Raw genomic sequence first — 13,267 nt, forward strand, 5'->3', positions numbered from 1 at the left:
CATGCTCCACTTGCCGCATTTCCAATGACAACACCAGTTGTAGCGCCTGTTTGAAATCAAGTTCGGCTTCAGCTACTTGGCGCTTTTGCATGGTTACATTGTTTACTCCACATATCAAATGGTGTCTCAGCATCTCATTCAGGGTTAATCCAAAATCGCACACCTATACCAGCTGTTTTAACAGAGAGTCAAAAATCCCGATAGAGATTCCCCAGTTCTCAAAATGCCAAATAAAACTGATAGCATTTCAGATTAGAGAAAGCTTGGGGTCGTAATATTCTTTTACTAAATCCATCAGCTCTTGCAAGGTTTGAACATCTGGCGTCTCAGGGAAAGTTAGGGTTCTAATCAAGGTCTGCTTATTACTTTTCTTCTGCTTCAATACCATTTGGCCAGAAAAAAGGTATCTGTTTTCCACATACTGGGTTCAGTTGACGGCAGGATCGAAGGAGTCAATCTTCAAAATCACTGGCATCATGCCAGAAATGCATACCCCAACTCAAAGATGATTTTTGTGAGCAAATGTCTTCAGAGGCATGTTTTTTTTTTCTCTCATCACCACAGAAATAACTTCACTAAAAGGCAGTTATCTCATCACCAAGCGCCCTCGATTTGCACGTGCATTGTGCATGACACTGGCTCAATTCTCTCAGAGCCAGCTGTGAAAGCAAGGAGGCTGTCGGACATTCCTGTTTATTTTATATTTTATTAAACAATTACAAAAGTTTACATAATATTAACTGTTTTTTGTAAACTGTTAAACAGCAGTATACAAAGAGACAGCAATTTTACAAGGGAAAGGAGCAGCAAAGCCGGGCTCCAAACCCTACCGTTCAACCAGTTTAGAGGGAAATGAGGACAAACCTCAAATCCCAGTTTCACATATGACAAGACAGCGACAATGACAAGACAGCGACAATGACATTTGTACATAAAAGGACAATCCAGTTATATAACAACAGTACATACAATACAGACCCAGCAAGCCCCCGTCTCTCCCACCTTCCGACTACTCTAAGGCAGCCTGCCCCTACACATCTTCTGGTGCTCAGTCCACCCCATGCCCCTTCCAATTCTCGGTCCACTCTGACACACCTTTCAACCACCTCTAGGACAGCCCACCCTGGTACCTGCCCGGGGTGACAGCGCTGAGGACGGCTACCTGCCTTCTGGCTCACAGTCTGCCCCTACGTACCATTGGGCTCTCACCCACCCAGAGGCACCATCCGGCCAGTGGGCTATCCTGGCACACATTCCAGCCACCTCTAGGACAGCGCGTCCCAATCACCCCTTCTCAGCATGAAAGCACTCAGAACGGCTACCCACCTTCTGGCTCTCGGGGCCTCCAGCTTTCGGGACAGCCTACCAACCTTCAGGTTCACAGGATGGCCTACCCACCCTCCAGCTCTTGGGGTGACAGCTTTCAGGACGACCCATGAGCCTCCCAGCTCACAGCTGGGCCTGCCAGACCCAGGGGGACACAAGACAGTGCAGGTGATTGACCCAGACACCACAATACAGTCAGTTACCAAAAAACAGAGTCTTTTCTGGTACACAGTCCAAATGGAGTCCACTCCAGTTTTGAGATGCATTGTCCAAAATGGAGCCCACTCCAAACTGCAGGGTCCAGTCCTGAAGGCAGCATATGCACACCCCACAGGTGTTCAGTCTCCATAGAGTCCTGGCCTACTCACAGGAACACAGTACATTTTGAAGGTGCAGTTAACTCACAGGGGTTTTGGTCTACTCCTGAAGGAAAGGTCTTCTCCCAAACTCCAGGATACAGCAATTGCTCTCCTCCCAGCACACACACACACAGGTGTTCAATCTTCAGAGACCCAGTCCCAGGGCTAGGCCTCCCCACAGGAACAGCTCCTCTGGTAAAATATATGTCTTCCACAAGGGCTCAGTCCAATTACCAAAAAAAGTGAAGACACATACAAAAAACAAAGAAAACTAGAATCCAAGGGCTAAGCCCTACCACAAAATTAACATTTACTTCTTGAAAAAAGGGCAAAAGAGAAAAGAGAATAACACACAGGCTGTAACCAGCCAGTGAAACAACAATCCCCTAATGAGAACTGAGTTTCACCTGAAACACATTGTGTGCATCAGGAGTTTAACAATCAGTCCTCACTAAAAGGACTGCCAGTTAACAAACTGGCTAAATAATTCAGCCAGTTCAGGAATCAGGTTTCCCCCTCCCAAAAGAGAGAAGCAGAAACCAACAGTAACACACTGACTGTAGCACCAGCCACCATAGAGTCAGTCCTCTAAATTGAGAAGACCTCTGAATCTGCTGTTTATTTTTTTTCTTCTGTAACCAAAGCTGGACAAGTTTTTTTTATTAAAAGCAGTAATCTCATTGAGACTTTAGGCCAGTCACATTTTGACAATTTTGATCATATCTCCTGTTTATATCTGTCAGCCAGGATTCCTGGATTGGCTCAGGCTAATAATGCCGATCAGGTATCGCATGCTCAGCAAGGTCCACTTGGGCCAACTGCATTCCCATCACTACAGTATGTTAGTGCTGTTTTAGAGTTCACTGCCAGATTAAGATCTTTGTAAAATCAAAGTTGTTCTTGAGGACGGATTAAGTTGCCTTAACCATGGATAATGAACTGACCGAGCTTCAGTTCAAAGCTGCACCACACTTATGAGAGAAGGAAAAAAAAATAATTTGAACAAGCACAGAACCCATGCCTGGGCAAAAGACTTTCTCTATTTATCTTATCCATACCCCTCATGATTTTTCAATCTTTATAAGGTCACCCCTTTGCCTCCATCCCTCCAGGGAAAACAGCCCCAGCCTATTCAGCCTCTCCCTACAGCTCAAATCCTCCAACCCTGGCAACATCTTTGTAAATCTTTTCTGAACCTTTTCAAGTTTCATAACATCCTTCCTATAGGAAGGAGACCAGAATTACATGCAATATTCCAAAAGTGACCTAACCAACTTCCTGTACAACCGCAACATCATCCTCCTTATGCTATATGCAATACTCTGACCAATAAAGGAAAGCATACCAAATGCCTTCTTCACTATCCTATCTATCTGCGACTCTACTTTCATGGAACTACGAACCTGCACTCCAAGATCTCTTTGTTCAGCAATACTCCCTAAAACTTTACCATTAAGTGTATAAGTCCTGCTAAGATTTGTTTTTCCAAGATGCACCACCTCACATTTATCTAAATTCAACTTCACCTGTCACTCCTTAGCTCGTTGGCCTATCTGATCAAGATCCTGTTGTACTCTGACTGTCCACTACACCTCAAATTTTGGTGTAATCTGCAAACTTACTAACTATACCTCCTATATTCACATCCAAATCATTTATATAAATGAAGAAAAGTAGTGGACCCAGCACCGATCCTTGTGGCAATCCACTGGTCACAGGCCTCCCGTCTGAAAAGCAATCCTCCACCACTACCACCAGTATTTTCACTTCGAGCCAGTTCTGTATGCAAATGGATAGTTCTCCCTTTATTCCATGATATCTAAACGTGTTAACCAGTCTCCCATGGGGAACCTTGTCAAATATCTTACTGAAGTCTACATAGATTACGCACACTGCTCTGCCCTCACCAATCCTCTTTGTTACTTCTTGAAAACTATCTCAATCAAGTTTGTGAGACATGATTTCCCATGCACAAAGCAATGCTGACTGTCCCTAATCAGTTGTTGCCTATCCAAATACATGTAAATACTGTCCCTCAGGATTCCCTCCAACAAAATGCCCACCAACATCAGGCTCACCGGTCTATAGTTCCCTGGCGTTTCTCTCCCACCTTTCTTAAATATTGGTACTATGTTAGCCAGCTTCCAGTCTTTCAGCACCTCACCTGTGACTATCAATGATGCAAATATCTCAGCAAGAGGCCCATCAAACATTTCCCCAGGATTTGAACTATCGGGAGAGGCTGAATAGGCAGGGGCTGTTTTCCCTGGAGCGTAAGAGGCTGAGGGTTTAAAAATCATGTGGGATATAGATATGATAAATTGAAAACAATATTTTCCTTGGGTTGTGGGAGTCCAGAACTAGACAGCATATATTTAAAATGACAGTGGAAAGATATAAATTCGACCTAAGTGGCAATGTTTTGATGCAGGGGGTTTTGCATGTATGGAATGAGCTGCCAGAGGGAGTAAAGGAGGCTGGTACAATTGTAGCATTTAAAAGGTATCTGGATGGGTGTATGAATAGAAGGGTTTAGAGAGGTATGGGCCAAGTGCTGGCAAATGGGACAAGATTAGGTTTGGATATCTGGTCAGCATGGACGAATAGGGCAGATGGGTCTGTTTCAATGTTGTACATCTCTATGACTCTAAGAAACTCCTACCTTGATTTTACCTTCCAAAATTCAACACCTCACATTTTTCTGTACTAAACACAATTTACCATTTCTTGGCCTAATTCCCCAGATGATCAAGGACCTGCTGTAATTTCTGATAACCATCCTCACTGTCCACAATACCATGTATTTTATTGTCATGTGCAAACTTAGTCATCAAGCTTTGAACATTCTCATCCTAATTATTGATATAGATGACAAATAGAAATTGGCCCAGCACGTACCCTTGGTGCACACCACAAGTCACAATGTTCCAGTCCAACAAGTATCTTCCATTATTACCCTTTGCTTTCAACCATCAAGGCAATTTTGTATCCAATTTGCCAGCTCCCGCTGGATTCCATGCGATCAAATCTTTCAGAGCAGCCTAACATGGTGGATTTCATCAAAGGCCTTACTGAAATCCATATAGACTACATCTACCACCCCTCACTTGTCAACCTTCCTGATCACTTCACCAAAGAACTCCAAAACATTTATGAGGCATGATCTCCCAGGCATAAAGTCATGCTGACTGCTTCTAATCAAAACTCCTGTATTCCTGATGAAGGGATTTTGCCCAAAATGTCGATTTTACTGCTCCTCGGATGCTGCCTGAACTGATGTGCTCTTCCAGCACCACTAATCCAGAATCTGGTTTCCAGCATCTGCAGTCATTGTTTTTATCTAATCAAACTCTGTCTTTCCAAATGCATGTATGTCTTATCTCTCAGAATCTTCTCAAGTAACTTACCTAACACAATGCTAGGTTTACTGTTCTATAGTTCCCAGGTTTTATTTGCAGTCCTTTTTGCATAAAGACCTCACCGATGGATAACAATCACCCCTCACCTCCGTCCTAAGCCCCAAAGTATCCTTCCATGTACGTCAGAAATTTACCTGTACTTCTACAAATGTCATCCGCTGTATCTGTTGCACCGGATGTAGTCTCCTCTAAATTGGGGAGACAGGACACCAACTTCCAGATCCTTCAGAGAACATCTCTGGGAACTCGCACCAACCAGACCCACCTCCCTATGGCTGAATACTTAACCCGCCCTCGCACACCATCACGCTCGTCCTGGGCCTCCTCCATTGTGAAACCCTAACCACATGACATTCTGGAGAAAGAACGCGTCATCTTCCTTCTTGGGACACTGCAACCTCACTGGATTAATGTGGATTTCACCAGTTTCCTCATTCCCCCACCTTATCCCAGCCCAAGCCTCCAACTTGGCCCTTTCCTCTTGACCTGACCATTGTCCTTCCCATCCATCCGCTCCACCCTCTGCTCCAACATATCGCCTTCTCCCCCACCTTCATCTACCTATCTCATTCTCAAGTTGCCTTTCCCCCAGCCCCACCCCTCTGCCATTAATCTGTCAGCCCCCTGTCCCACAAGCATTATTCCTGAAAAAAGGGCTTTTGCCTGAAACGTTGATTCTCCTGCTCCTCGGGTGCTATCTGACCTGCTGTGCTTTTCCAGCACCACTTTCTCACCTTAGACAAACAGTGTCTTGATAGCCTTGGCTCCTCCCAGTGCTTATGAGCATTGATAAATCAACAGCATAACAGGAGGTGGCAAAGTCAGAGAGAAGGAGAGAATGCTAAAGAATGCAACAGGCAGAATTTGAAAAGTTATCTGCAAAGTTGGCACAAGTAAGATGTGCAGTATCTTGCTCCATGATACAGTAATTGCATTTGCATTGAAAAACTTGAGAATGACCAAGTACATTTTGATTAAGATTGAGAGATATAACGGTGTCAAGTTTTGCTGTGGAGCTACTTAAATAATATGCACTTCCTATTTTGTTTGCAAGAATAGGTATCATTCAAATCATTACGTTTAAGGGCGAAAAGGAAGTTGATTGGACACCTTTCAGAGATGTGTCAACATAGTGGCATATATCAGAATTTCTCAGGAAAAATGTCTTCAAGATACTATCATGTGAATTCCTCTGTGTCTGGAAGCATGTGTCTGTTCTACCTAAGCATCTGTTTGTTTCGTAGTTGATGTCCAGACTACAGCCAGGGGGAAAGTCTACTGAAAAAATCCAGGGTCAAATGTCCCTTGTTTAAGAAAAAGACATGCTAACGCTTCCACAAAATACTTTCAGCATGTGCTTTGGCTGTGAGAAGATAGATGTCTGATCATTCCCACGTAACTGCTGTTCGACAAAATTAAAAAAACTTAATTTGCCAAGGCATCAAATGCAGAACAAAACCAATTTGATCAAGCAAGCTGCTGCTGGATGTGTCCTGTTGAACCATTAACAAATTTAGAAAATCAATGATCACTTATACTTTGACACCACTGGGTCAAGAGATTGCAGCTGTCAGAATTAAATTCAAGGCACAATGTAAGTTTATGCATTTATTTTTGGTTCAAGTGTGTGTTTATTGAATTCCTTTCTAGTGTCAGTATAATTATTTTCTTGCAAATAAACAAAACAGTGCAGTCCTGACAGCAACAAGGAAAGCGATCTGAAATGATTTGAAGTGGGTCATACTTTTACCCCTAGGAGAAAGTGAGGACTGCAGATGCTGGAGATCAGATTTGAAAAGTGTAGCAATGGAAAAGCATGGCAAATTAGGCAGCATCCAAGGAGCAGGCGAGTCGATATTTCGGGCATAAGCCCTTCATCAGGAATCCTTTTACCCCTGACATTTTGTCTCTGACGAGCCCTTTCCTGTTAAAAGGAGAATAGACTCAAAACCCATTGACTATTCCAAATACTCAGTGGTTAAAGTTCACTAGCTTCAAAGAAAATTGCCAATTTATCACATGTACCTCGTGAATGTGTAAACTGGCAAATCTCATTGCATTTTTTAATCTGAAATCTAAATCAGCTCCCAGTGCGCATCAGCCAGAGGAATCAGTCTTACAGTGTCATTGTGTTATCATGTTATCACATCACTCACGCCCATTTCCTTTTTGAACCCAAGTTGCAGCATGTAACATCTGCACTGTGAATTATGGTATTGGCATAAAATGGTTGGGGTTTTGGGATTTGGAATCCTCCCACAATTCCAGTGTAATTCTATCTGAGATAGAGTCGTAGAATAACATAGCATGGAAATAGGCCCTTCGGTCCAAACTGATTAATGCTGCCCACTTAGCTAATTCCAGTTGACCGCATCTGGTCCATATCCGTCTACATTCTTTCTATTCATGCAGCTATCCAGACTTTTAAAAAAAATGTTGCTATTGTACCAGCCTCACCTCTTTTGACCAGCTGCCCATTCCATATGCACAAAACTCTCTCTGTGAAGAAGCTGTCCTTTAGGTCTTTCTTAAATTTTTCTACTCTCACTTAAAACCTATGTCCTCTAGCTTTCAATTTCCCATCCCTGGGAAAAAAGACTATCTGCATTCATCCTAACAATGCCCGTCATGATTTTCTACACCTCAGTAAGGTTATCCCTCATTCTCCTGCATTCCAGGGAATAAAGTCCTATCTTGGCCTACCTCTTCATATAACTCAGGCCTACTGGGTGCTTGGTAACATCCTCGTAAATCTTCTTGGTAATCTTTCCAGTTTAACTGACTTTCTTTACCAGGGTGATCAAGATTGTACACAGTACTCCAAATACAGCCTCACCAATGACATATACAGTTGTAAAATAATGTCCTAAGACCTACAGTTAATGCCTCAGTTGAAGAAGGCCAGCATCCTAAAGCCTTCTTCACCACCCTGTCTATCAGCTATGCCACTTTCAAAGAAACATGTACTTGTACATCAAGGTTCCTCTGTTCCATAACACTCCTCAGGACCTTACCATTTACTGTATAAGTCCTACCTTGGTTTGACTTTCCAAAGTGCAACACCTCACACTTCACTGCATTGAATTCCATTTGCCAATCCTCCACCACTTCCCCATCTGACCAAGATCCCTGTGTAATTTTTGCTAACATACCTCATTATCAATGACACCTGGTAATTTTGTATCATCCACAAACTTACTAATCATGCCTAGTACATTCACATCCAGATGTAAATAACAAATAACAATGTCCCTTCACTGACCCATGGCACATCACTAGTCACAGTATCCAGTCCGAGAACAAACTTTAACCATCAACCTTTGCTTCCTACCATCAAAGCAATTTTGAATCCAATTAGCTAGCTATCTCTGGATCCAATGTGACCTAACCTTCATGACTAGGAGAAAGTGAGGACTGCAGATGCTGAAGATCAGAGTCGAGAGGTGGTGTGGGAAAAGCACAGCAGGTCAGGCAGCATCCGAGAAACAGGAGAATTGACGTTTCAGGCATAAGCCATCCTGATGAAGGGCTTATGCCCATAACGTCAATTCACTTGCTCCTCGGATGCTGCCTAACCTTCATGTCTAGCCTGCTGAGCGGGACCTTGTCAAAAGTCTATTTAGACAACATCCATTGCCCTATTCTCATCTATCCTCTTGGTTACCTCTTTGAAAAACTCCACCGATCCTCTAAAGTTGCCACCCAATTTGATAGAGTTGTTAAAAAGGCGCATGTTGTGTTTGTTTTCATGAGCAAGGGATTGATTTAAAGAGCCATAGGGTTATGTTGGAGCTCTAAAATGCACTGGTTAGACTACACTTGGAATGTTGTGTTTAATTCTGGTTGCGTCATTATAAAAAAGACGTTGAAGCTTTAGAGAGGGTGCAGAACAGACTTATCAAAATGCTGCCTGGACTAGAAGGCAGGTCTTATGAAGAAAGGCGAAAGTGAGGACTGCAGATGCTGGAGATTGGAGTGGTGCTGGAAATGCACAGCAGGTCAGGCAGTATCCGAGAAACAGGAAAATCGACATTTCGGGCAGGAGCCCAATGTGAATGGCTCCTGCCCGAAACATCGATTTTCCTGCTCCTCAGATGCTGCCTGACCTACTGTGCATTTCCAGCACTACTCTAATCTTGACTCTTATGAAGAATGGTTGAGGGAACTAGGGCGTTCTTGATTGGAGAAAAGAAGGATATGAGAGGTGATTTGATAGAGGTATACAGGATAATGAAGGGCATAGATATATTGGATAGCCAGACACTTTTTCCCAGTACAGACATGAATATCACCAGGGGGCATAATTTTAAGGTGATGGAGAAAGGTTTAGGGAAGATGTCACAGGTAAGTTCTTTACACAGAGCGTGGTGGGTGCACGAAATGCACAGTCAGCAGTGGTAGTAGAGTCAGACATATTAGAGACATTTACGCGACTCTTGGACAGGCACATGGATGATAGTTAAATGAAGGGTATGTAGGTTAAATTGATCTTAGAGTAGGATAAGAAGTTGACACAACATCAAGGGCTGCAGGACTTATACTGTGTTGTACTGTTCTACAGTCCTGTGTTCCAAAACGTTTACTGAAGCTTGGGAAACTGACTGGAGAAATGTGGCATCATTATTCAAGAAGGGAGCAAGGAATCAACCAGCAAACTACAGGCCAGTCAGCCTAACATTAGTGGTGGAAACCTTTGGAAGCAATTCTAAGGGACAGAATTAATCTTCCTTTAGAGAGGCAGGGATTAATCAAGAACTCTCAACATGGTTTTGTTAAGGGGTCGGCAAGTCTGAACAAATTGATGTAATTTTTCACAGTTGTGACCAGTGTGTAATTGAGGGTAATGCTTTGGACTTCAGCAAGGCTATTGATAAGGTCTGAGATGGGAGACTGATAGCAAAAGGTCCAGTGGCTCCAAGGAAACTTGGAAAATTTGATGCAAATTGGCTGAGTGGTGGGAAGCTGAGAGTGATGGTTGAGGTATGTTTATCTGACTGGATTTCTGTGTTCAGGGTATCATACAAGGTTCAGTTTTAGGAACCTTGCTGTTTGTGGTTTCTTTAAATGGTTTAGGCTTGAATGTAGGAGAATTGATCAGTAAGTTTTGGAGACGATACAAAAATTAGTGGGGTGGTAAATTGTAAGTAGGATAAATAGCCTGGGATGACAGGAGGATATAGATGGACAACTCAGATGGTCTGTTCATTGGGAAATGGGATACAGCCCAGATAAATGTGAGGCGATGCACTTCATAGGCAAACATGCAAAGGGAATACATGTTGAATGGAAGGACCGTGGGAAGCACAGAGGATCACAGAGATCTAGATGTGATTGTACAGTGGCCTTTTAAGGTATCAGACCAGGTAGATAAAGTGGTTAAAAAGACATATGACGTACCTTCCCCTGTTAGCTGAGCCAAGAGTTTAAGGGCAGGGAAGTGAGCCAGAACTCTTAAAAAAAAAACAGTGGTTTGGCCACAGCCGCAGCATTGTATGCCACTCTAGAATGCATAATATAGGAAGGAAAGTGACAGCACTGAGAAGAGAATGAAGAATTTCTATCTGAATATTGCGTTGAAGAGTTTTAGCTATGAAGAGAAATTGGACAGACTGGGGGGTTTGAGAATTTTGTTTTCACCTGGAGTGCGATGGCAATCTAGAACTCACTGCCTGTAAAGGTGGTAGAGGCAAAAATATGTTAATATTTAAGAAGTATAAATATGCACTTGTGATGGGACAGCATACAAAGCATTGGGCCATGCAAAGGAAAATGATATCAGAATAGATAGGTGGTGGATATTGATTAGCACAAGCATGGGCCATGGGTTTTTTTGTGCTTCGACCTCTATGACCATACTGTTAGATTCTGATTACAAATCCACTCCACATCCAGTCTCCATGGTGTCTCTCTCAGGAGAGCTGACATGCTTAATGTTGTTAACCCCCAGTGACCACTGACTCTTCATTGATATCACTTCTCTGTCACCATGGCATTCCCTTTGCCTTTTGCTCTGGGACACCGTAACCATTTATTCTTACAGAATCTGAAAAAAAAAACAATAGTTCTCCACAAGCTGTGTAAGTACCCTCCACAAGTCCATGACATAAAATCCACAATTGTCCTGCCATGCTCTGTACTTGGAGACCAAACCAGCCAGGGATTCAACTTCAAGCCCATAACTTGAACCCCTCAACTTGCTGCTAAAATTACTGACAAAGGCAAAAGGAGAAGACTGAAACTGTTTTCCCTGGAGTGTTGAAGGCTGAGGGGTGACCCTGTATAGGTTTATAAAATCATGAAGGGCATGGATTGGGCAAATAGACAAGGTCTTTTCTCTGTGGTAGAGAGTCCAGAACTAGAGGGCATAGGTTTAGGGTGGGAGGAGAAAAGATTGAAAGAGACCTAAAAGGCAACGTTTTCACATGAGTGTGGTGAATGTATGGAAAAAGCAGCCAGAGTCAGCATAGGCTGGCACATTTACAACATTTAAAAGACATCTGCATGGATATATGAATAGGAAGGGTTTAGAGGGATAATGAACCAAGTGCTGGCAAATAGGATTGATTAATTTAGGATATCTGGTCCGCATAGACAAGTTGGACTAAAGGATCTGTTTATGTCCTGTACATCTCTATATTCTATGATAGATTGACCATACCACCTCATCAACAGATTGTTGTTGTTTTATTGAGCCACTAACATGGGGAATGTCATTTATCTGGTGGGACAACAATTGACGTTGGACACTGACTATGTCTCTACAAAAGCTGCATTCACAACCTCCACATCAGTGACCATTGCAGCGGGTTTCACACAAAATAATCCACCATTTCAACTCCTTCCTCACAAAAATGTTTCTGAAATTAATTATAATATTTTACGCTGAGACGAAGTCAAAAGGACATTTATCAGGTCTTCTGCAATATCTTGTAAAAACCCAACAATTCCAGAAATATCTCGGACATTGCAGTGACAACTCACATTTAGTGAAAAAAAATGTTGGAGAGATTTTCTCTGGAAGAGCCTTCCTATTTTGGAAGTTGTTTAAAACCTCCGCGGGGACTCAATTCATCCAAACCCTTCACAGTCCCGCTCCGAACTACATTACCCATACTGCATTTGGACCCCACGCCTGCGCACTGAAAGGTTAACGCACTGCATTGCTGTTATCGCTTTAGGTGCCTGACGGGAGCTGTAGTTCTGACCCGCTCAACCTGACCTTAAATTGGAGGATTCTGGATCAGTGGTGCTGGAAGAGCACAGCAATTCAGGCAGCATCCGAGGACAGGCAAAATCGACGTTTCGGGCAAAAGCCCTTCATCAGGAATAAAGGCAGAGAGCCTGAAGCATGGAGAGATAAGCTAGAGGAGGGTGGGGGTGTGGAGAAAGTAGCATAGAGTACAATAGGTCAGTGGGGAAGGAGATGAAGGTGATAGGTCAGGGAAGAGAGGGTGGAGTGGATAGGTGGAAAAGGAGCTGGGCAGGTCGGACAAGTCCGGACAAGTCAAGGGGATCGTGTTGCTGGAGGTTAGAAACTAGGATGAGGTAGGGGAAGGAGAAATGAGGAAACTGTTAAAATCCACATTGATGCCCTGGGGTTGAAGTGTTCCGAGGCGGAAGATGAGGCGTTCTTCCTCCAGGCGTCTGGTGGTGAGGGAGCGGCGGTGGAGGAGGCCCAGCACCTCCATATCCTCGGCAGAGTGGGAGGGGGAGTTGAAATGTTGAGCCACTGGGCGATGTGGTTGATTGGTGCGGGTGTCTCGGAGATGTTCCCTAAAGCGCTCTGCTAGGAGGCGTCCAGTCTCCCCAATGTAGAGGAGACCGCATCGGGAGCAACGGATACAATAGATGATATTAGTGGATGTGCAGGTAAAACTTTGATGGATGTGGAAAGCTCCTTTGGGGCCTTGGATGGAGGTGAGGGAGGAGGTGTGGGCGCAGGTTTTACAGTTCCTGCGGTGGCAGGGGAAAGTGCCAGGATGGGAGGGTGGGTCGTAGGGGGGCGTGGAGGTGCAGTCCTAGATATGTCGGCCCCTAGCGGCGGAAATCAGGATCTCTTCACGCTTCCCCTTCTTTCAAAGGCCTTCTTCCCTTCCTCCCTCAAACTCACCCACCATTCCTTCACCACCTCCCTGTCCAGAGGACAGGAATCACCCGGTCTCG

Source organism: Chiloscyllium plagiosum, unplaced genomic scaffold (genome assembly GCF_037043375.1).
Source record: "Chiloscyllium plagiosum isolate Xiang-an unplaced genomic scaffold, Cpla_swu_hap1 HiC_scaffold_35, whole genome shotgun sequence".
NCBI classification, from domain to species: Eukaryota; Metazoa; Chordata; class Chondrichthyes; order Orectolobiformes; family Hemiscylliidae; genus Chiloscyllium; species Chiloscyllium plagiosum.